Source organism: Strigops habroptila, chromosome 1 (genome assembly GCF_004027225.2).
Source record: "Strigops habroptila isolate Jane chromosome 1, bStrHab1.2.pri, whole genome shotgun sequence".
Lineage (NCBI taxonomy): Eukaryota > Metazoa > Chordata > Aves > Psittaciformes > Psittacidae > Strigops > Strigops habroptila.
This window is the reverse complement of record NC_044277.2, coordinates 22201828-22223475: the sequence shown is the minus strand read 5'-3', so window position 1 is coordinate 22223475 and position 21648 is coordinate 22201828. Positions and strand designations below refer to the sequence as shown.

The following is a 21648-nucleotide window of genomic DNA, read 5'->3' as shown; positions in this document are numbered from 1 at the left end:
CACAACTTTTACTGTTCTTATTTGTCCAGTACAGTGAATGCTACTGGAGGAGACAGCAAAGATTTTTTATGGTGTTGATTTTGTAATTTTCATGCTGTGAAGCTCTATTGCTAGTATCTACAGAGAGAAACTTTCTTATACAGTGTATAAATATGTATTGGTGTATGGATACAAGATATCCACAGGCAGTTTTTGACTCCATAGTTTCTGGCACCACAATCAGACTACTTAGTTTACCAATCTACTGCAGAAGAAAAACTCTAAAATACATTTAAATTCAGTAACACGTGGTAGAGTACAAAATCCTATTTAAGGGCTGGAGGGGGGTTAAATATTGAATACTGTAATATTTTATTAACTTCAGAAAAAAAAGAATCAGCTGAAAGACATTTTTCTCTTCTTTGTGATACATGACATAGAACTTCGGTCCCTTCTTGAACAGCCTTCAAAAAGTCTATTGAAACATCACTGATTATTCCATTACACTAATCGACAGCTGTCTAGAAATGAAACACCAGCATGGTGTTTCAGCATGGTAGTATCAGCAAGATACTAGCAGGTTCTACATTGGTTTTGCTTTGTTGAGCTTTTTTTTTTTCCTGTTGTTCAGGGGTTTTGTCCCCCCACCCCTTTTTTTTTTTAATATATAACTACAATATTGTTACAACACAGCTTTTTGCAAAACCTTGTAACATTTATGAGGAAATATATGTGACGTTTAACATGCAACTCTATTTTTAAATCACGTACACAATACCACATACAGTAGAAATGACATTCAAATTATTTTGGGATAAAATGACAGACACCTCACATATTAACTCTAGAAGCACCCAAAACCCTAGAGTAGGAAGAAAATAACAATAATAAATTAAAAAAAAAAAAAAAAGTAACCCCACTACAAAACCAAAAACCCCACAACTGTTACCAGTGGTTCAACAGCCATTCGCTGTCACAAGCTTTCCTCTGGAATGATGACCTTTGCTGTTCAAAGTAAAGTATGATTCACTTAAGATGTAAAGTAATAAAGTAATAAACACAGAGAAAAGATACATAATGGAAAAAATAATCACATGCTTAACAGCAAAGATGGGTTACTGAAAGATAAGCCTTTTATACTGACCTGTATATTTATTATTGCTAGTAAGTTCATAACATTTTGACAGCGTTACAATAGGTCAAGAACGTAAAGATACCAATCTCAAACATTTTGTAACAGTAAGTGCAATTGTAAATCTACTGAAAAGGACCAACCCTTGCCTTGTTCGCACCGTGACGCAAACAGAACTGTACCTCAAGATTCACCTCTGAACTTAATTTTTCTACTAAAGGTAGGAGTTGGACTCAGTGATCCTGATGAGTTCCTTCCAAGTTGAGATATTCTATGATACTTCCTTTAAAAGCATTGCTTTAAATTTCAAAAGACTACTACAGATAATTTGTTCTGTGACAACAGCTTGAAGAAGTCAGCATCCTAAGGCCACAAGTTCATTCAGTTTTTTTGGGGTTTTTACTGGTTCTGAACAAGCTCACTTATACAACTGATTTTTAAATCCCATCATATATCATAAGTTTAAAGTTCTACCATATCCCAAGACAAATCTACACTAGTATATTTAAAAGGCAGAATTTATTGCACTGGCTGTTATCCAATTAGCAAGACAAAGAACAAGTTCCCCCTGTTAACTCATCTAAAAGGATCATGTCATCTCCATATGTCTGTTCATTATCAAACCCTTCCTCAGATGAGTAATAAAAATATTTATTAGCACAAATGTTTTCCCAGAAATATCACCTCAGCATGCTGTCCTACTGCCAGGTGCCAATTTATCCAGATTTTTGGTTTGTTTCATTATTGAAAGTTTCTTGACCTCTCATAGGTCATCACTTGTACTATCCAAAGAGATCTGGGAGAAGCACAACAAATGACTTTATGGAGTTGTATGCAAAGAATGAACTTTGGTTATCCACAGTGGCTGTATTTTGCTTGTTTATTTCTTCTTCATCTCCCTTCAAGTCTAGTAGACCTATCACTATTTCTTCAGGCTTTCTTCCAAGATATTTAAGTACTTCCCTATGACTGGGGAACTCTTCCCTGTATGTTTTTCAACTATTATCTTGTCCCTATTTTCCATCTTCTACTTTAAAATGGAATAGTTTGAAGTTTTCTATCCAATTCAGTGGGACTACTTTGATTTTCTGAACCTAGCTCTTCAGCACAAAATAGGCTTGAATTCTGCCATTCAACTGAAAGCTGTCCTCCCATTTCCTTTTTGTTTAGCAAAATAACATTCAAGTTCTCATTTCACCTGCAACATTATGAACTCTCTGACACCAGTGAAGTTACAAAAGAGACATCCAGCAATCTGATCCTCTGGATTATCTCCTCCTTCAACTTAGATTACACACCTTTAAGGGCAACAAATGCCTTTTGAAAGTCTGCAGAAATGAAAAATAAAGCAAGGCAATATCTGCAATCTCATGAAGGTTTTTTAATTGTTCTTTGGCTTTGTTGGGATTTTGTTTCTTTGGGTTCTTTGAGGGATGAGAGAGGTAAGGTGATTTAAATAAGTGAAATTACTCAATCTTTAAAGCAAAGGCATTTACATAAAGCAAAAATAATTTCAGGCTACTCAAGATTTTAAGCATAAAATTGGGCAGCTAAAGGTTTTGATTTATTCTTTTTTAATTGATACATACAGAAATTTTCAATTTGCAAATAATGCCATATAGGTACAAAACAGTGTAATTGCTTAACATTTTATTGAAAGGTTATATTAAAAGTCCACATCCACAATAATTACAGATCTCCATACTTCTACAGTGTCCACGGACAACAGAACAAAACACACAAAAAAAATCATGATGGCCAAGACCAAACATGGTCAGGAAACAAGACAATGAAAGTCAGCAAGTCTTACAAACACACAGGAGTTTCAAACACCTGAAAGGAATGGCAGCATTCAGATACCATCTAGGACAATATTTCCAACAACTTCACTCACCAAGAGCAAAACCTAGATGAGCCACAAACTAATCCATGATTGTTCTGAAACGTACCCTCGACCTCTGTATCTTGCTCATCTGTATTAGATGAGCAAGATACATTTAATCAGGAGGAAGAAGGGCACGCACATGTATGCATGTATGGGGGTTTTGAGATTTGAGATGGGAGTTTTGTGCTTATTTTTTTAAGGTAGAAAACTAAGAAATAGATACTAAGCTGAAAGATATATCTGATACAGTGGTATAACTTTCTAATGCAATTTTTAATTGACACAGATTTGGGAAAGAAAGAATTTTTAAACATAGTTGTCTAGGAGAATATTACTTTTTGATAGAGACGGGCAACGCCTCTTCTTTGTGAGAAAATCACCATAACAGTAAGACGGGGCCAATTCAGACCACTAACCAAATCGAGGTTCTACCATAACCCCTATGGAAATTCCACCAACATTTAAGAGCCTCTCAGACCAAATTATACATTATGACAGATCTTTCCTCAAATGCCAGGCAACTCACTGCCTAAAGGGTATTTCCCAGCCACAGAGGTGTCTAGGAATCAAAAGAGGAAGAAGGTGTCTTCATGAATGTTGGTATCTCTCTGAGACAGAGGCATCCTGCTATGACTTGAATCCCCCCACCACAGAATCTGAGAGATTTAGAACATTAGAGTCTTGAACCTGAACAACTTTATCTTTCAGTGTTATATTTGAACAACTAGTTTCTTATCAGTTACAAAACAAAGAAATTATTCTGAAGGTGCACATTACATTACTGAATCCAGGGAATACTCTCATGATTAAATTTAGTCTTCTTTCACTGTAGTTTCTTTTTCTCTCGATTCAGTATCTCGAAAATTCATAGACATAATGACTACAAGGTTCCAATTCTGTTACCCAGACTAAGAAACTTACTTTACCCCCAAGAAAACTCCAACAATACAGCTTACTTTAATAATAAAATCTTTTCTCTTCTTCCCACAGTATTTTCTGCAGTTTCTGAGAAAATGAGGCAGTGATTTCATCCAGAAACATATTAGCATTTACTGAGACATGAAGAGGAAAAACTGAATTGGCAGTTATATTTACTAATAAAATAGTCAAGGAGCGAGTAACTTATATTTGTGAGAAAAAGCTGTAGTAAACTTGGTGGGCATTAAATGTGAAACCTCTGCCATAACCACACACAGTAGTAATGACAGAAGGCATTCAGGAAATATGCAGTAGTTCTTCTTTAGACAGGATACATGAGACCTCCAGCAGCAGTATTGTGTTCAGCTTTAGGCATCACACTTTGAGAGATGTGAACCAACTGAATATGGTTCAAAAGAGAGCAACTGTAATGCTTAGATATTTAAAAAACACAATCTGCAAGGAAAGACCAGATGAATTAGGAATGCTTAATCTAAAGAGGAGGTGACTATAGTGAGAAACACGGTAACAGTCTCAAACATGTTAAATACCACTTCAAAGGGGGAGAAAATATTCCTTTTTTCAAGTTTATAAAGAAAAAAGAAAAAGGAGCTATTGAGTTTAAATTTCACGATTTCCAGGTGAATTTCCAGGTTACAGAGTAGGTAAGTTTCCAATAAGCTACCTAAGAAGTTTTAGAATTTGTCATTATATTCTACCAAAAATTATAGACAAATACAGTTTCAGAACTGTATGATCAGAATTTGGGCATGTGTTTCAAAGATCTTTTCCACCACCACCACCTCCCCATTTGTCCTGTGTTCACACAAATCATACAGTTTCAGAAGACATAATATTTTCCCCATGTCTAACCTGAAAATTCAGTGGAAGGGTGCATTACAAAAAGATAAAATGAAACTAAACTCCATGTGCATCCTTCACAGGTTGCTCTCTCACCCTGCAACAGCTACTCTGCTTCTGATTTTATGTGGATTACATAAGGATTTACATTTGAGAGTCAATACTTTGAGAGGTTACAGGTAGCACCAAGTAGGAATTTAATCTAGTCATGTCACAACTGGAATAGAGTCTTGCTATAAAAATAATCTGCTCATCATGAATTTAAAAACCTACAGTGGCTGACAGCTCACTGGGACATCCAAAGTACAGAAACAGAATGATCACATCTAACAGAAAAAACATGAAACACAAAAGAACAATGCTCACAACAACGTTTCCTTCTTCCTGCTTCACTATTTACAATGGCAACAGGTGAACAGGTGACACGAAAAGCAAACCACCAGCACAAAGAAAAATGACCCATTAACTTGCAGTGTGTATATTAAGAACTAAAATTAAACCGACAGATTACAATATTCTACATATTAATTGCCTACACGCCACTGAAATAATGGAAATGTCTAGTTAATTACAGAAGATTTTCTAGTCTATGAAAGAGTAACTGAGTCTGAAGTTCTTACATCTTAAAGCTCTGTCTACCTTCAAGCAAACAAGGAAAACTTCTGTCTCTGCTCCACTGACAGCCAAGGTACTGAGAGAATACAAGACTCATCAATGCTGCTTTCCCACCTACCAGATACGTACAGAGAGCAGTGTTACTGTCCTTGCCTAGCCAGCATTTCCAATATTCTCCCTAACAGCTACATAAAATATCATTTACATTTTAGCCCCTTAATTTCATTGCTAGATTATTGTAAAAGTTATCTGCACGCTTTCCTGTAAGGAAATGTAGTTGATACAGCAAATGTAACTTTTTTTTCTACTCCATAGGCCACGATGCAGACATGAGCAGTGGGAGGCACAGCAAAGTAAAATCTGGACATTGGAATGACCAAACAAAAAGGAAAGTCTTGCCGATGCATAGTATTACTTACACAATGACACTAGTCTTGGATTTAAAAAAATAACATCCCTTTGAAATCAAAGTGAATAATACAACTACAAGATCAAAGTCAACATAAAAATTCAAATACACCACTGGAACTGATACTTCAGTTCTTCATACCACTTGGTTATCTTGGTAGGTGTAACCATTACTCTCTGAAACAGAAAGCAAAAAATATGAGCTACATAAAGGCATTCAAAAGTAATCCTACCAGATGACAGAGGTAAAACAATATACCAAATTCTGGACAGGCCAGGTGGATCAAAAAGAAATTATCTTTCTGAAGTGGTATTATGTCTGATGAAACTGGGATTGGTAACAATTGGTCATGATTTAATAACTGGCACAACATATATCCTAAGGAAGATTCTTCCAGAAGAGAAAACGTTCCAAAGAGAAAACATACAGACAAAATTCAAATGCCAATGATTATTTTTTAAAAGAAGACAGTAAAAAGGTAAAATGAACTGTGAGTCAAAGTTGGCTCCCTGTATCTTCAGTTTTATTTATCAAACTGGAAAATCTCTCCAACTTTCTCTTTTCCTGTATAAGACTGAAACTATGAGATGTTCTGTTTGTATTACAATTACACTAATTCAATGCAGGTCACTTGCTTTTTACTGAATCCAGATGACATTTAGTAAGCTAAACATGGGCCAATTAGCTTTAAAAAAAAAAAAAAGGGGGAGGGGGCGGAGAGGGCTGATTGCCGCTGGGTAGGTCGTACAGTGGCTACAGAACACAATTGCTTGAATTACATTTTGACTAACATCAAACATAGAACTGAAGCTAAAAACTACCTTTTTTTTTTTTTTTTGCACACCTTCTGGGTTTCTCACAATGACGTGTTAATTTAAAAGCCATCTTTTTCCCACCCTGAGGTGACAGATACAGACTCACCCAAGTTTTTGTTGTTTCCTCTTTCTCCACTCAATTAAAAAAAAACAACACATTTTTAATATCCTAAAAAGTACAAACAATGTAGTTTCCACTTTATTTTTAATATCCCCAGTGGCTAACCAACCTTTTCAAGCCTACTCATTTGAACTTGCCACAATAAAAAAGAGAAACATAGCACTGGAGATTTAGTGAACACTAAAAATAATAATGGTCTAAGCCTCTTCTATTTCTGCAATAACATTTGTATTCTTAAATCAACCTGAACTGCCATGTAATTAGCCATACAATAACCTTTACTGATAATGCAGAGAAACTAGTTCCAGAGGGGTAAGAAAATCCTCAAGCTTATCTCCAAGAAGCAAATAAACAGTAAGTCTTTGTTCACATCTTAGTTATGATCAAGGGCTGAATCTTCTGACAAAACACTAGCTATAAAATGATAATTAAAATCTATGCTACTAAATAAAACATTAGTTAAGACTTAGTGTAACTGACTGCAAAACTGTCAATGGTATTCCTTCTAACCATGTCTGGATTTGGCATCTTGGGTTTTTTCCCCCAGAAGTTTTCCACCTCTAAAACAGTAGTATCAACTGCTAGAGTAAATGTAACATGTATTATAAAATATAAGCCCAGTTAGTTGTTCATTCCATAACATGCTGAATTATGCAAGTCAGTTATTTGTATCATCTCAAGGTTTCCACTCATGTCTACTTCCTCCCAACATGATCTGCTCAGCTTCTAACAAACTTCACCCAATACAGGAAACAGGAGCCTAATGCAACACACACTAATCAGATGCCATTATGCTAATGGCATCTAACACTAATCAGATGTCCTCCAGACTTGGTCATCATCTTCAAAATATCACACACCTTAGAGGAAATACAGAGAACTCACACAGATAAACTGCTTAGTTATATTTACATGATCTCGCTTTACAGGATCAGGGACATAGGAAAAGATTTCTTCATATAATTAAGAAAAAAAGCTCACAGCATAAGATGTAACTTTGTGAGGCCAGAAAGATATACAGACACTGAGATAACAGATCCACAATGGTGTCAATTGGTCTTGCATCTAAATTTCTTTGTTTAAACAAAACTGAAGAAAGAATAATTAAAAAAAAAAAAGACACAAAACATCAAGACTATCAAATTATTTAACCTGGAATATTTTATTGCAATGCTGACAAAATTTTACAGGTTTTGATTCTGATCTGTGGTCTGTGTTGTACAGCCCTGTCCAAATATTTATTAATAACATTTGCTAAATATTTGTTAGGATCTGGTTTAACCTATTTCATTTTTTTCCATTCAAAGACATGCATCATAACTTCCCTAAAATGACTGACACTCCAGAGGAAAAAAAAAAAAACAACACACACAATTGAAAGCAAAGCCCAGTTACTGTAGGTACACACAGAAATAACATTCCTTCAAAAACAGGTTAGGCAACAAAAATTTACAGCCCATATTATTGGGAAAAAATACAGTTTAGCAATGTGGCTGTTGCAATCACTCAAATATGCAAACAATATAGCAACGGTTGAAGCAGCGACTAGAAATGCTGATGTCGTATAAATGGGCCATATCATAGCCTTAATTCCTAGCAGCTTGCATCCAGTTTGTACAAAAAGAGCTCAAGGCAGAAGGGGGAAAGGAATTTTGAATGCAAAGGTTCTTCAAGACATGGCAGCCATATACAGTTACATGTAAATGGCCTTTACTTTCTCCTTCAACTCACATTAGTGTTCATACTCCCTCTTCTAGCAATACCATAGCTATTCACTGAGTAAACCACATAGTTCACATGAAAAACAATCTCAAAGAGCATCTTATCAAGACTCACCTTGCTTGGACAGCCTTCAAATGGCACAGTACTTTACAGCACATCTATGGAACTACCAAGTGAAGCTTTGCAGACTCAAGAAAGCACACTTGGAAAATGCTAAAGATCTCACCTCTCTCTTTTGCTCTAATTGTATGTACTTATTCCACTCAAGCAGCTTCACAGAAATTACCCAATATGATGGTCCCCAGCTTGAGATAATAGTATCTATAAAGCTCCCTATAGCAGAGACAATAGAGATAAGAGATAATCATGAGCAAATAGAAAATACTGAAAAATAAAGCATGCCTGACATCTGTAATGTTAACTGAGGGATGCATGCAATCTGGGGGGGGGCCGGAGGGGGCGTGATGGGACAACACCAAACCACAAACAAACTGTTAACTTCCCAACATGAGAAAGTAATAATGTAACCCCAATAAAAGTCTCCACAAAGAGTCACGAAACTCAAACTGCTCCATTCCTCTGCAGATCCAAGGTCAATAAAAAAGGAAGACTATTAAAAGGTGCAGATGGAAGCAAATGACTGCAGACTTGACAGAATTTCTGAAGGATACCACAGAGTCACACAACCACAGAAGGGCTGAGATTGGAAGGGACCTCTGGAGATTCAGTGACTGTAATTATATTTTTCAATGACAATATCCAATAACTGAAAGTCAATGTTTTCATGTGAATCTGCCTAGCACTATAGATAAATACAGACGGATTGACCAGGAGCTTTGACGAATTCTGCTCCACAGGACATATTTGGCATCCAATTAATGTTGGGAATGCATTAAAAAAAACCAACATGTAAACAACAAGGATTTTTTACACACTAGTTTAGCATTCTCGAGGCACCCGTTCTTGTCAATAAAACTAATACAGCCTCAGTTTAGCATAAGATCAAGATTCAAGTTCAGCATAGCTCATAGGTATAAACATTTCATAAAGAGCTATACAGAGGCCATCAGTTCACGCTTGTATTGTCAGCAAGAAGACATTCATGCAAGTTATTAAACAAACAAATGCCTTCTGACTGTTGGTAAACATGGAGATTAAAAAAATAATTAAACAACTCCATACTTTTTGCCTGCCTGAAAATATCCAGCTGCAATAGGGCATTATTTGCAAACATACATAATCAAAGAACTCTGTGTGTGTGTGTTTGTATATATTGAGGTTCTCCGAGACAGATCCATACATATAATCCCTGTGTATAAGAAAATAGCTCTACATATATAAGCACATGCAAGTTCTTTGACTAGAGATATGTATATGGATTTTATATATACACATCTCAAATAACTAACTCCATTTTTATGTATATGTGTGTATACATATATATAAAAAATACCAGTAAAAATAAAAATTGTTTTCTTCACCTTCAATCAACAGAGGCAAGTTTCCACACGTTTGGAAGTATGGCAAAGAAATTGTCAAGAATATAATGCTCACTTTTGTCCGAAAATCCAGAGGCTCCTGACCATCTATCTTCTGGAGCAAGTTTTTTAAATTCATTGCTCTGTCTCCGAACAAGATTTGCATGTATTTCCCTATCAAGGCTGTCCATATTGGAGATGAAGCATAACGCTACAGTACATGAGCACAAGGTACAGCAGTTAAGGAAGGGTGAGTTCTTACAATGTACCAGTTACATCCCACTAGCTACTCACAGGCACACCCTGACCTCAGAGCCATTGGTTTTTTCCTTAGGAAGCTGGCATTCAGAACATGCAGAGTAACAAAACACAGGTGAAACAAATCCTACTGAAAAATCTGAAAGCAGAGATTCCCTCAGTGAAGAGATCACCATGGCTGGGTTCTCACCTTTACTAAAGTTCCTAACACGCTGCAGCTAAGTCAGTCATAAAAAATACCAAATCAGAGCAAGGTGCAGTACATGCTCTTCCTCTAAAATGCAAACTTCACATACATGAAGACCAAAAATGTAATTCAAACAAGCCCCCACAGACAATTTTCACAGGTATGGAGAAAGAGAAGCTGTGTAAAACAGAATTGCAATCTCTCGAGAAGAGACTTTGCCAGCTTCACTCCTCTGGCTTTACTCACTTTTTCTCTCCTGCCTGCTAGAGAGCTCCTCTTTGCCTAGCCCAACCACCAGGGATAAGAGAGGAGGTGGAAGAGAGGAAAATTCATGTGGAAATCAGGAAAAAGACAACAGTTCTGAGCAGATCTCACCTGACCTTAACAATACAGAGTAAGCATCAAAGTGTGGTCTTCACCTGTGGTGGGAGACCAGCCAACCATTACTCTAGCTCAAAACAGGGCCATCTAACACCCTCTGCTTCCAGAATGGATCCCATACCTGCCAAAGGATGCAACATCTTTTTATTGAGAACCACAATTTATGCATTAAAAATACTGATTAAAAATAACAAAAGCTAAGCATACCTATTTTGTCTCTAACAAGAGGCAATTCACCTTCATTTTAGTAGTAAATGCTCAACCAATTGCCTTAATTAAATTATAAATATACTTAGTGATAAGCTGAAGAAGTAGAAACGTAGAACTTACAAGTTTGCCAGAGTTTGTGAAGAACATGCTCCAAAAACAACACACCTTACCTTTGTTACCTTCACACGCTACCCAGCATTAGATTTCTCTGCCATTTGGACTTAACACCCCATACATACAAATCACTCAAAGAGGGTAAAGCCATCTTTGGTTAACTATCATTGGAATGGTTGTTTGGAACCAGTAATCACACAATTCTTTCAAATTCTTATATTACCAATATTTTATTGGAAACAGATGTTAGCAGCACAACTGGGTCAGAATTATTGAACAACTTTTCTTTCAATTTCATAACAAATTAGGCAATGCTTAGTTGATGCATCTGAAAAAAGTTACAGAATCGCAAGCCCTAGGGCACAGGACTGGGTGTCATAATTTAAACCATCACCATCTGAAATGCAAAGGCATTAGAAACATAACCTTTTACTCTGTAGAAAAAATTTCTCTTGCAGATGATAATCTTTATTTGTTAATAAACTCTGAAGTCTCAACAGCAACCAAAAGCTACCATTTCAATGTCAAAAGCTTAGTAGAATTATTACAAACTTAATATTAGAATTCCATGAATGTTTACAAATAAGTTGTGAAACACAAATAATTAAATAAATTTTAAGTTTTTTATTTAAGGTTGTCTTGGGCAAAGCAATCATGAAATAAGAGGTTTCAATTTGTAACACAAAAGCAAAAAGGGGGTCTATAAGGATGCTGGGGAAGAACTCTTCCTTAGGGACTGTAGTGGTAGGACAAGGGGTAAAGGCTTCAAACTTAAACAGGGGAAGTTTAGATTAGATATAAGGAAGAAGTTCTTTACAGTGAGGGTGGTGAGGCACTGGAATGGGTTGCCCAGGGAGGTTGTGCATGCTCCATCCCTGGCGGTGTTCAAGGCCAGGTTGGACAGAGCCTTGGACCACATGGTTTAGGGCAAGGTGTCCCTGCCCATGGCAGGGGGGTTGGAACTAGATGATCTTAAGGTCCTTTCCAACCCTTACTATTCTATGATGCTATGATTCTATGAAAAAAGAAGCTAGTGAAGGGAATAATGCAGAAGTCACTTCACATTGTGAGTCTTCCAATTTAAATAGAAAGGAAGATATTTTCAGTGGTTGTCTTTAGCTTCAGATTGGCCCCTAGTAATCCAGTTTACTGCCTTTAAAGCCAATCTGCAATGCTATTTATAAAAATAAAATTGTCAAACAGAAAAAGATGGGGACTTGTCAACCGCTGAGATTCTGGAGTGTGAAATTGCTTATTTTAGTAACATGCACAGAAAGAGCCTTTTGAGCAAAGTAATGTTATAAAAGGAAGGTAAAAAAACTAAGAAAAAAGGTACTGTGTAATAGCCAGGGCTGCCAGCCTCCATCTAGTCACCACGTGTCTTCTGATGACTGTTACGAGTTAACTGTTACAAATGTAATTATGACATTCACTGTAGACCCTGTTCTTCCATTAACAGTAAAGGTTAATTTTATGGAAAATAAGTTCCCCTGAGGTCTGAAAGAAAGCTAAGCCAACCATGGTTTTATTTTCTAAGCAATCAAGGTAACATCCTAACTTGACTGTTAAGCAGCAGCGGGAAAAGAACACAGTGCATGAAACAATACCTGGAGGCACATATGGCCCTTCGTGGCTTATGAAAATGAACATTATACCCACTGACTTAACCATAAGAAGAAGATAAAGTACTAAGGGGTCAAGAACAACCTCTACAATAAGTCAGCCAATGAGCTCAAGTTGCCTCAGGAAACCAAAATGTGCTAAATCAAGATCTATACCTGTAAGTAAGTCAGAAATATAACATCCTAATTAGGTGTTTTCCTTATTTTGGACTTTAAGTTAACACCCACAGTTCAAACACTATTATTCAGAAACATAATTTTACCCTTGCTCTGCAGCTACATTAAAATATTTACAAAGGAAGAGGTGATAAAGGAAACAAAAATGAAGGAGAAGACTGTTTTCATTATAACCTTCTTTCCTGCATATCTGTACACAGCCTAATGGTACCGTTAATAAGCCCCAAAGGCACCAAATACTGATTTCCTTTTTTTTTTAAGTATGAGGAAAACGATTTGTATGATACCATTTGCTGAAAGCAAAGCATGCCTAAATACAGGCCAAACGGTCTTCTTTAGATCACCTGTTAATAACAGAAATAAAAATTAACCATCACAGAGATCACTTAATCTACCAACAAAACACTTTGAAGAGGCAGATGAATCAGAAATAGATACAGTTTTGATGTGAAGGGGATACTTGTAACCACATCATGTTTTAAGAACGCACATACACAATATCAGACAAATATAATGCGAAAGGGAAACAACAGCCTGCTTTGACCCCCTCTTGCAGAAATCAAAGTCAATGAGCAAACATGCAAATGCAGGTCTAATGAGAACACCTTCTGTGAACAGTGAAAAATGTGTTAAGTAATTTAAGTGTTCTGCATGATTCAGAAGTAAAGGGTAACTTAGTAACTTAGATCACAAGAATGTAGTTAATCTTCTCTTAGTTCCTTTGATGGGGTGAGGAACACCACAGGCATTCAATCAAAATGATTGATGTGCCTTGCAAGACAAATCAGAGCACCTCTTCCCGAAGTTTTTAGGGGTTTCCACCCAATGCTTTATATACTATAAATACAAAAGCGTCATTTTCCCATTCATTTGGAAAAAAGTACTATTGAGAGCTCAGGTAGATCAAAAATATTCAATATACAGGGTTGTTTGGTATACCTGATAATCTTCAAAAATAACACTGTACCTCTAAAACATTTCAAAACAGACAGCCTGTCCTCTTGGGAGTAGTTTCTCAACAAATACTCCATCTGCAGACCTTTACATTCATGTATACTAAGGTAGATTTCTTCCTTCAGAAAGTCTTCCCCCGCCCCAACCAATATCACATCAAGGAAACAATTTACAATGCTGCTCAAAAACCAGCTGTGTCAGCACAGCTGACATGAAACAATTATGCTGATGTAACAGCTTCTTACCACAGAAAAGGGAGATTACTCTTCCCATCCCATGCTTCCAATTCCTCCAGTGCTTCTCGGAACTTATTACTTTGGTAGCAAATCACCACCATTTAAAAAAAAAAAAAAAAAAAAAAAAAAAGAGAAAAGAAAAGAAAATAGAGAAATGAAAAAAAAAAGAAAAAAAAAGAAAGGAAAAAAAAGAAAGAAGAAAAAAAAAAAAAAGGCAGGTTTCTACAGGTTTCTATCAAATCAGAGATTTGGATCAGCTCAGTGACATTACCAGCCAAGTTTGTCAGGTAAGACAAGCACAAGAGATCACACAATAGGTGATCTACAGGTACAAAAATCCTGACACACCTTAGGGATATTCCCTTCCATGTCAGCAAGTTGATGAAATTTTACACTTCTGTTGAATTGCGAGAAAAAGCTGGCAAAGGTGTTTAAAGTCTGAGATGGTTTTTATCAATTATTTTTCTGAAAGCTTTTTTTTTTATTATTTTAAATTTCTCTTTATACAGTTCAAACTCTGAGAATGTTTGCCTTGGGTTACAGCCATTTTCTGAAAGTTTCTAGAAGAACCCTGGTTGACAAAAGTTGCACTTGAGGGTGTCATTGTGCCATTCTGGTATGGCTAGAATGGATGGACTCAAGTCACGGCAACATCCATCTTCTGTGTTCATTGAGGAAGTTTGTCCAGGACCATCGGTCAGTTATCCCAGACTGCTGTTCCACCACATAGTCATTGCTATTGAGATCCATGGTAGATGAAACATACTGACAAACATGTCCATGCTAGATGTTAGTCACACCTGTGCTGTGTAGCCATATTAGGAGCATGTTAATCCAGTTAATTTTTCATCAAAGCTCCTGTCAGACAACACTAAAGCATCTTTAGGAATTGTAATGCCAGGTCAGAAACAGTGATCAGAAACACTGTAACAGAATACACTGTCTCCTTTGGTAAATTCATTTAAAAAATAAAAAAATAATAATTTCATAGGTTAAACTTTGTATCAGCTAACTTTATGCTAAACCAAAAATCTTAATCTATCCTCAACTGGCATAAAGACAACTAGCTAGCAGCAGAAACACTGCAGTGTATGCTTCAGCCACCCAAAGATATGCACTTCTGTGCCCACCCTAGTCCAGGCACTATGAATGAATCCAGTATTAGAGGTTATGAACTACAGCCTGAAACAGCACATATTTTTTACACGGAGAGAGGTAAACATGTAAACGAGCTCAGAGACCAGGTATGCTGCTTTGGATAGATGCACACGTTAGCACAGTATACTGCTTTTGATCTGGTGCCAAGTCACATACTGTACTCTAAGAGAACTGCTATCTGAGCACCCATCAGCTTTTCAGCACCCATCCAGACACACATGCCCTTTGGCTTTTAGCCTGTCCTACTGTTCATCGAGGGCTACCACAGTAAAACCTTTCTTTAGCACTGTCAGCTTACTGTAGTATTTCCAGTCTAGCAAGAACTTTCTAGCTACTTCGTGCTCCACATACTTTCACACCAAGAAAGTAGCATCACATCCAGCTGCTCCAGTCAGCATTTATGTATGGCAATTCACAGGAATGCAAGAAGTATCTGCTTTTAAGAAACTCTGTAGCAATTTCTCTGCACAATTCAATTAATCTGACTGTTTAACAACACGGCATTCAAAGTTCCTCTTAGTTTGCTTTAAAAGTTAGGAACTTACACATACTCATTTTCACCCCCAAAAATAGAATGCTCATTGCTTCAATAAGAATATTAAAAAAAAAAAAAAAATATACAGTTTGCATGAATTAGTTGCATTATTCAGAGAAATACAAAAAAAAGCAAGATGAAGTAACATTCCTCCCTCATCTGACACACACACAAAAAAGATGCAGTATTTAAAGCACACACACGGTTGCTCTGGAGAAACTTCTGGAGAAAAGTAAAAGGAGGTCCACATGGGCAAAGCTCACTTGTGTTTGTGTGCACCTGCCCAGTGCAGACATGGCCTCTGTCCCATGGGCACAGTTCAAGCTTCTCAGATTTCTTAAAGAACATCCCAGTTGAAACAAATGATTATTTCAACACATCCATGTCAGTTTGCCCATAAATCTTGTGCTCACTACTGCTACCTGGTTTACATTTACCTACGTTAACATTCTTAGCATGAAAAAAAGCAGCAGCAGGAGAGAGAATATCAGGCTGCCATCTCTGTTGTCAAGCCTACAGTCACAGCACCAGGACGCTGGGACGTACCAAAGGGGTCATTTTAGGTTCCCTTGAAATCCATCAGAGGTCCTCCTCACTAAAAGTTTTTTCTGAGAACAGATCACTTCGTTATCTTCCCAAACTCTTCTAAATTTCTGGGGGAGAATGGAACACAACACACCTGAAACTTCCCAGACTCTCCTGTTTCTGTTCTCTTGTTCATTCTGATTTGCTTCACCATAACACCAACCTTTTTTCTTTTTTGTTTTTTTTTTTTAAATTGTCAATTTATCAATTGTGTAATCATATTGCATGGAATTCAGGAATTCAGAAAGCTTTTGTTGATAAAGCAGAGTTTTTCAGGTAGGCAGGTAACAATAAGCAGTATTTCCTTTTGGAAATTATGTCCATGTTTGCTTTTATGAAACACAAACTAGAAACTGATAATGCATAAAGATTTGAAGTTTTTGGAACACTATGTGTAATCTTCATACTAATGTGAATTCTCAAACATGGTAAAATGGCACAGAAGAAAACAGAAATCTGGAGGTAACACCTGTGTTGGCTTGCTTTCTTTCCCATGGAAATGCTAATAATGAGAACTTACATCTGGAATAAAAATTTGAATCCAATACAGCTTTAAAAACAGACCACACTGTCTAAAAAACTATGAACTTCTCCTCTACTTTTCTCCAGGCACAAAACATAGCGTTCAAAAACTGCTTTTTATGCCGTGGGGTACCAAAAGTATTTCCGATATAGTCTCTGAAAGCATTTTTAAAATAACATACGGACACAAACTGTCATTAATACAGAAAATTCTAATTAAAAATAAAATCACAAATTGCATACCCAAATCATTCGAATTAGTTCACAAACTACTGATTGTGTGTTAGACCTTTTTTTAAGTATTTAGTCAGTAAAATAAAAGGCTGAAATGAAAAAGGCAGGCTGGTTTCATTCTTCTCTAAAACCAGGGTGGTCTACAGGCAACTTTTGATACCACTGGTGTTGCCGGGGAAACAAAATGAAAACAGGTGCCATCAAATACAAATTAAAGATTTAGCTCTATTTTAAACCACCTTAAAACAAAGTTTCCATAAACTTTTTAACTGATACTACAAATTTGACAATACTTTATAACAAGAAAAGGATTATAAGTTGTCTTTAGACCATCAAGTTTTAACTGAAGCAAATTTAGACTGATTGGCAACCCTTGCTTTAAATAAATAAATTTCTTCCATTAAATATGCATCATCCTCTTTAAAATGACCTAGAGTACACTTTAAGGCAATGTAATACCAAGAGAGAAACAGGGTACATACAGTCTCAATAAGCTTTCTCCATTCCAAATTTTACTTTCCTTTCAATCTAAGCAAATTTTTAGATTTTTTACAAAGTAAATAACCAGTACACACTTTAAACGTTTAAAAGTACTCAGTAAGTAGCAGTAGAAGTTTAATATTTTTCTCCTAATCCGATTACAGCTTTCTCTCATATGATCAAATAAATCAAATAAATATACCTTTAACTAAAGGTTAAAACTAAATCAAATAAAAATCAAATAAATACACCTTTAACTAAAACCCAAGTAAATACACTTTTGTTTTTAAAAAGTGTAATAACATGTTAAGAATTTGGTGATATAGTAGCCAAGTCTATAAAGTAGTTCCTCCAAATCAACTAGCTAAACTTTGACATGTTTTCTATCACTGTAAGAAAAAATGAACATAAAATTCACCTCAATAAATAAGCATTGATTCAAGCTTACAAGAACCTCTTAAAATTATTTACCAAGTTCTTTTTTGGCTTAAAAAGACACTAGTCACATACAAAAATCCGAATAGGCCTACCTCAGTTAAAAGCAATACACAAGTTCCCTCCTCTTCAATATAGCCAGCTGCCAGGCCTCTGAATAAAAATTAGCCTTATGTATTTTGTGTTAATGCTGGAACTTGAAAGATGATAGAAATAAAAAGAAGTATTTGCAGTAAATACATATAGCTCTTCACTTAAAAGTTTTGAAACCTGTTGTATATTTTACAATATCCGGCAGGTTATTGTGGAATTTTTAGTAAAAGGAGTTCTCATAAATCTGTGCATAAACACCTTGCTGAATAATTTTCCAAGTCCATACTGTAAGTTAAAAAGAAATTTAATAAATTCAGCATACAACAATGTGCACAAATGATGGAAAGGCTTTTTCAAGTAAGAATGTCTGTAAAGTTAACAAAGAAGTCTTGGAACTTTAAAATTGTGATTCTAGTTTTAATGCATATTGATGATTTACTACCAATTGTCTATTTCAAATAAAATTTTCTTGAGATCTTCAAGTTGCAAAATAGTTTTGCTTTGCACTTTGATCTTTGTTTACAGTTTTACTAACATCACAAATGAGCAGATCTATTGCGATTTAAAACTTCTGAATGAGCTTTCTGGTGGAGGTCTGTTTGCTTGTTTGTTTTTAACATTTGTCCAGGGAGAAAGCAGCCAGCTCAGCAGCAGAAAATAACATTAACCTATGCTGTGCTAGGTTAGTTGAATACATTCCTGGCTTTACCCACATTATCTATCAAATAACCTTGAGCAATGCTTACAGATGTAGAGCTTGATGCAACGCTCACCCAAGTCATCAAGAATCCTTCCATCAATTTCATGGCTTCATTCAGCCTCCATTTACTGTTCCAACATCTTTGAAAAGTAATATTCCCAGGTCAAACATTTCCCTATTAAAGCATCATTCAAATAAATGGGTAATATCATGGTAGGGTCCTTTTTTCAGATTAGCACTTCTAAGAATCTGAATCATACACAAAAGATACACAGCATTACATGAAACTAACCAAGATCAAACTTCTTTTACAGTTATTTTAGTTAAAGTTTCAAGTTAACTCACTTGTGTGTAATTATGAAATTACTGTACTGATCCTCCGCTTACTTTGAAAGTGATTAATCAAAGTCAGAGAAAACCAACCATCAACTGAAGTATGTTTCAAATTTCCTATTCAGGGGTAAGTCTAAAAAGATGAACTAATTTAATTTTAATTAAATCCTCATTTAGAAGCATAAAATAAATGTTTTCTATTTAATTCAAATTAAACTCCAGTTTCAGTCCAAATTTCAAATATTCTCTGCTTCTGCTACTTTATTACAACATTTCCTTTTTGCACGAATTATGTGACCAACAAACCTGACATCACTAAAAAATTAAGGATTTATATTTTTTACAGTAATAAACATCTTATTTCTTCTACCAAAAAAATTCTAGTGATATGAAAGATCAAGGATGCATTCGCTAACTACAGTGAAATATTTATGCTAAATTCTATGACCACAAATATGTTTAACTACACTTTTTTTTATTGCAACAGTTTTACCGCATGAACTTTCAAGCCACCTCTTCACAATAGGGAAAAACAAGTTAGAGAGATGCAAGAAAAAAGAGTAGATAAGAAAAGCAATGCCTACAGGAAGGCAATAATTACATACATCAGATTGAAGACTTTTCAAAAGCTTTTATGTGGACAAGAGTTAGGGCCTTGTCAGCCTCTGATTTAATCATCATACCCCAAGTAATCTAAAGTTTTCATAGTATATGTATCAATAATAATGTCCTATCATTCTGTGCTGATTAGACAAATATGAATGAATGTGAACCTTTATAAAGCATTGATTTTCTCTCATTAGTGAACTCTTTTTCCAGACTTCACATAGTTTCCCTTGTCTTACCTCAGTAGCACCTTGCACATTTCTAAAGCTGAACTCAAACCAACCCCAATATGCCATTATCCCCATATTTCACTTTTTTCTGCTCCTTACAGCCTGCTCTGCGCCATTTTTCCTCTCTATGAAGAGCCGGATACTGACAAGGTAGTACCTTCATTAAAAGAAATTAGATTATCAGGCCAGATCTGCACCCCTTTGCAAATCTCTAGCAGGGAACTGACCTACTGTATGTATCCAGTCTTTTATATGGTTCGTACTTTCAAGAGTGCCATAAACCAGAGAGATCTGTCAATCTTTTCTGTGGGAACAGGTAGTACAGGCTCTTGATAAAGCAATGTGGCAAAACCTCTTCAAGAACTTCCTTGAGGTACTAGGGAGAAATTTTTTATCATCAGTAAGTTTTGCCAGAGGACAAAATGGTTTTGGTGGGTTTTTTTCCCCTCCTATCTTGCTTTCACAATAGTATTAAGAAACCTCCCCTTTCCACATGAAACGGGCTGATGTTAAGCATACTAACCCTCTGCACATCAAGCTGTCAAGTCTTGGAAACTGGATGCTGCCATGCTAGCACATCACTTTCTGTGAGGCTCAATACCTGTAAGTGAATCTGGTAAAGTCAAGCAATGAATTATCAGTTGCCATTTTATTAAATTAGTAATGTATCACAGGCTTTATTTCATATGTTTTGCAACCAGACACCTCTAAACTTGTCTTCAGTGCCTGAGGACAACTCGCATACTATTTCTTTCACTCTGTTTATCTCTTTTGGATAAGCCATGGTTTGGCATGTAAGAACTTTCATTAAAATTCTATGCTAGGTATGCTGAAAAATGGGAAGAAATCATATTTCTACATCACAAGAAACTAGGCTATAACCCAGGGGCACTTGCCTGGGTTGACCTCTTCACTCATCAGAATATTCCCTGCTCTCTCCTCTACAGTGAGTCCCTAGAAGGGCTGCTTACAAGCCAATAAACAAATGAAATCTTTTTGAAATTCAGTTCCTCCATGAAGTTATGTTCAAAGGGTATGGTGTCTGTGTCTATGCCTAGCATCTTCACAAAGAACAGGAGTCAATGGAGGAAGACACCTGAACCCTCCCTAGGTCACCCTACATACGTAAGTGAACACCAAGCACATTTTTAACTAAAGTCATAAACCATAACTTTAAGTTTGGAGATCCATATATATCTTGTAATAAGAGAGAGAGCACGCACACAGGATCTCTGCAGCTCTATGAGCAGTTTGCCCATAAGACACAAGCACAGCTTTGACAAACAATCCTTTTTCTGCAGGACCGTAGTTTGCACTTGATTTAGTTTCAATTCATTGGTAAAAATTAGCGAAAACTAATGTCAAACTGACACAATTACCAAGTACCTAAAAACCAGCTCTTTTCACCTAGTAAAAATGACATTGCTGCAATAGTAATTAACTGTATTCCAAAAAATTTTTAAGTGTATTTCCTCAAGTTAAGTTACATATAACAGCCTATAGAAAACTTGCTTTCACAGACCTATTAAAGAATGATGACAAAATAAGCAACCAAGCCCAACTACCATTACAATTACAGCAAGCACTACCTGGCACCTTAACTCACAAAAAGAGCAACTCTCCTTGTGATCAGTAGATCTAATACCTAGATACCAAGGTTCTA

The 21648-nt window shown here is 36.0% G+C and overlaps 1 protein-coding gene and 1 long non-coding RNA gene across 4 annotated transcripts in view; both read right to left on the bottom strand.

Annotated features, from left to right (window-relative positions):
• Positions 1-21648, bottom strand: part of STK3 (serine/threonine kinase 3) — a 124210-nt gene that overhangs the window by 72044 nt on the left and 30518 nt on the right. The window lies entirely within an intron of this gene.
• On the bottom strand, positions 32-17795 carry LOC115619352. Its single transcript, XR_003994985.1, has 3 exons — positions 17691-17795; positions 17591-17593; positions 32-43 (listed from the first exon to the last, which is right to left on the bottom strand). It is a non-coding gene; the product is annotated as an uncharacterized LOC115619352 (long non-coding RNA).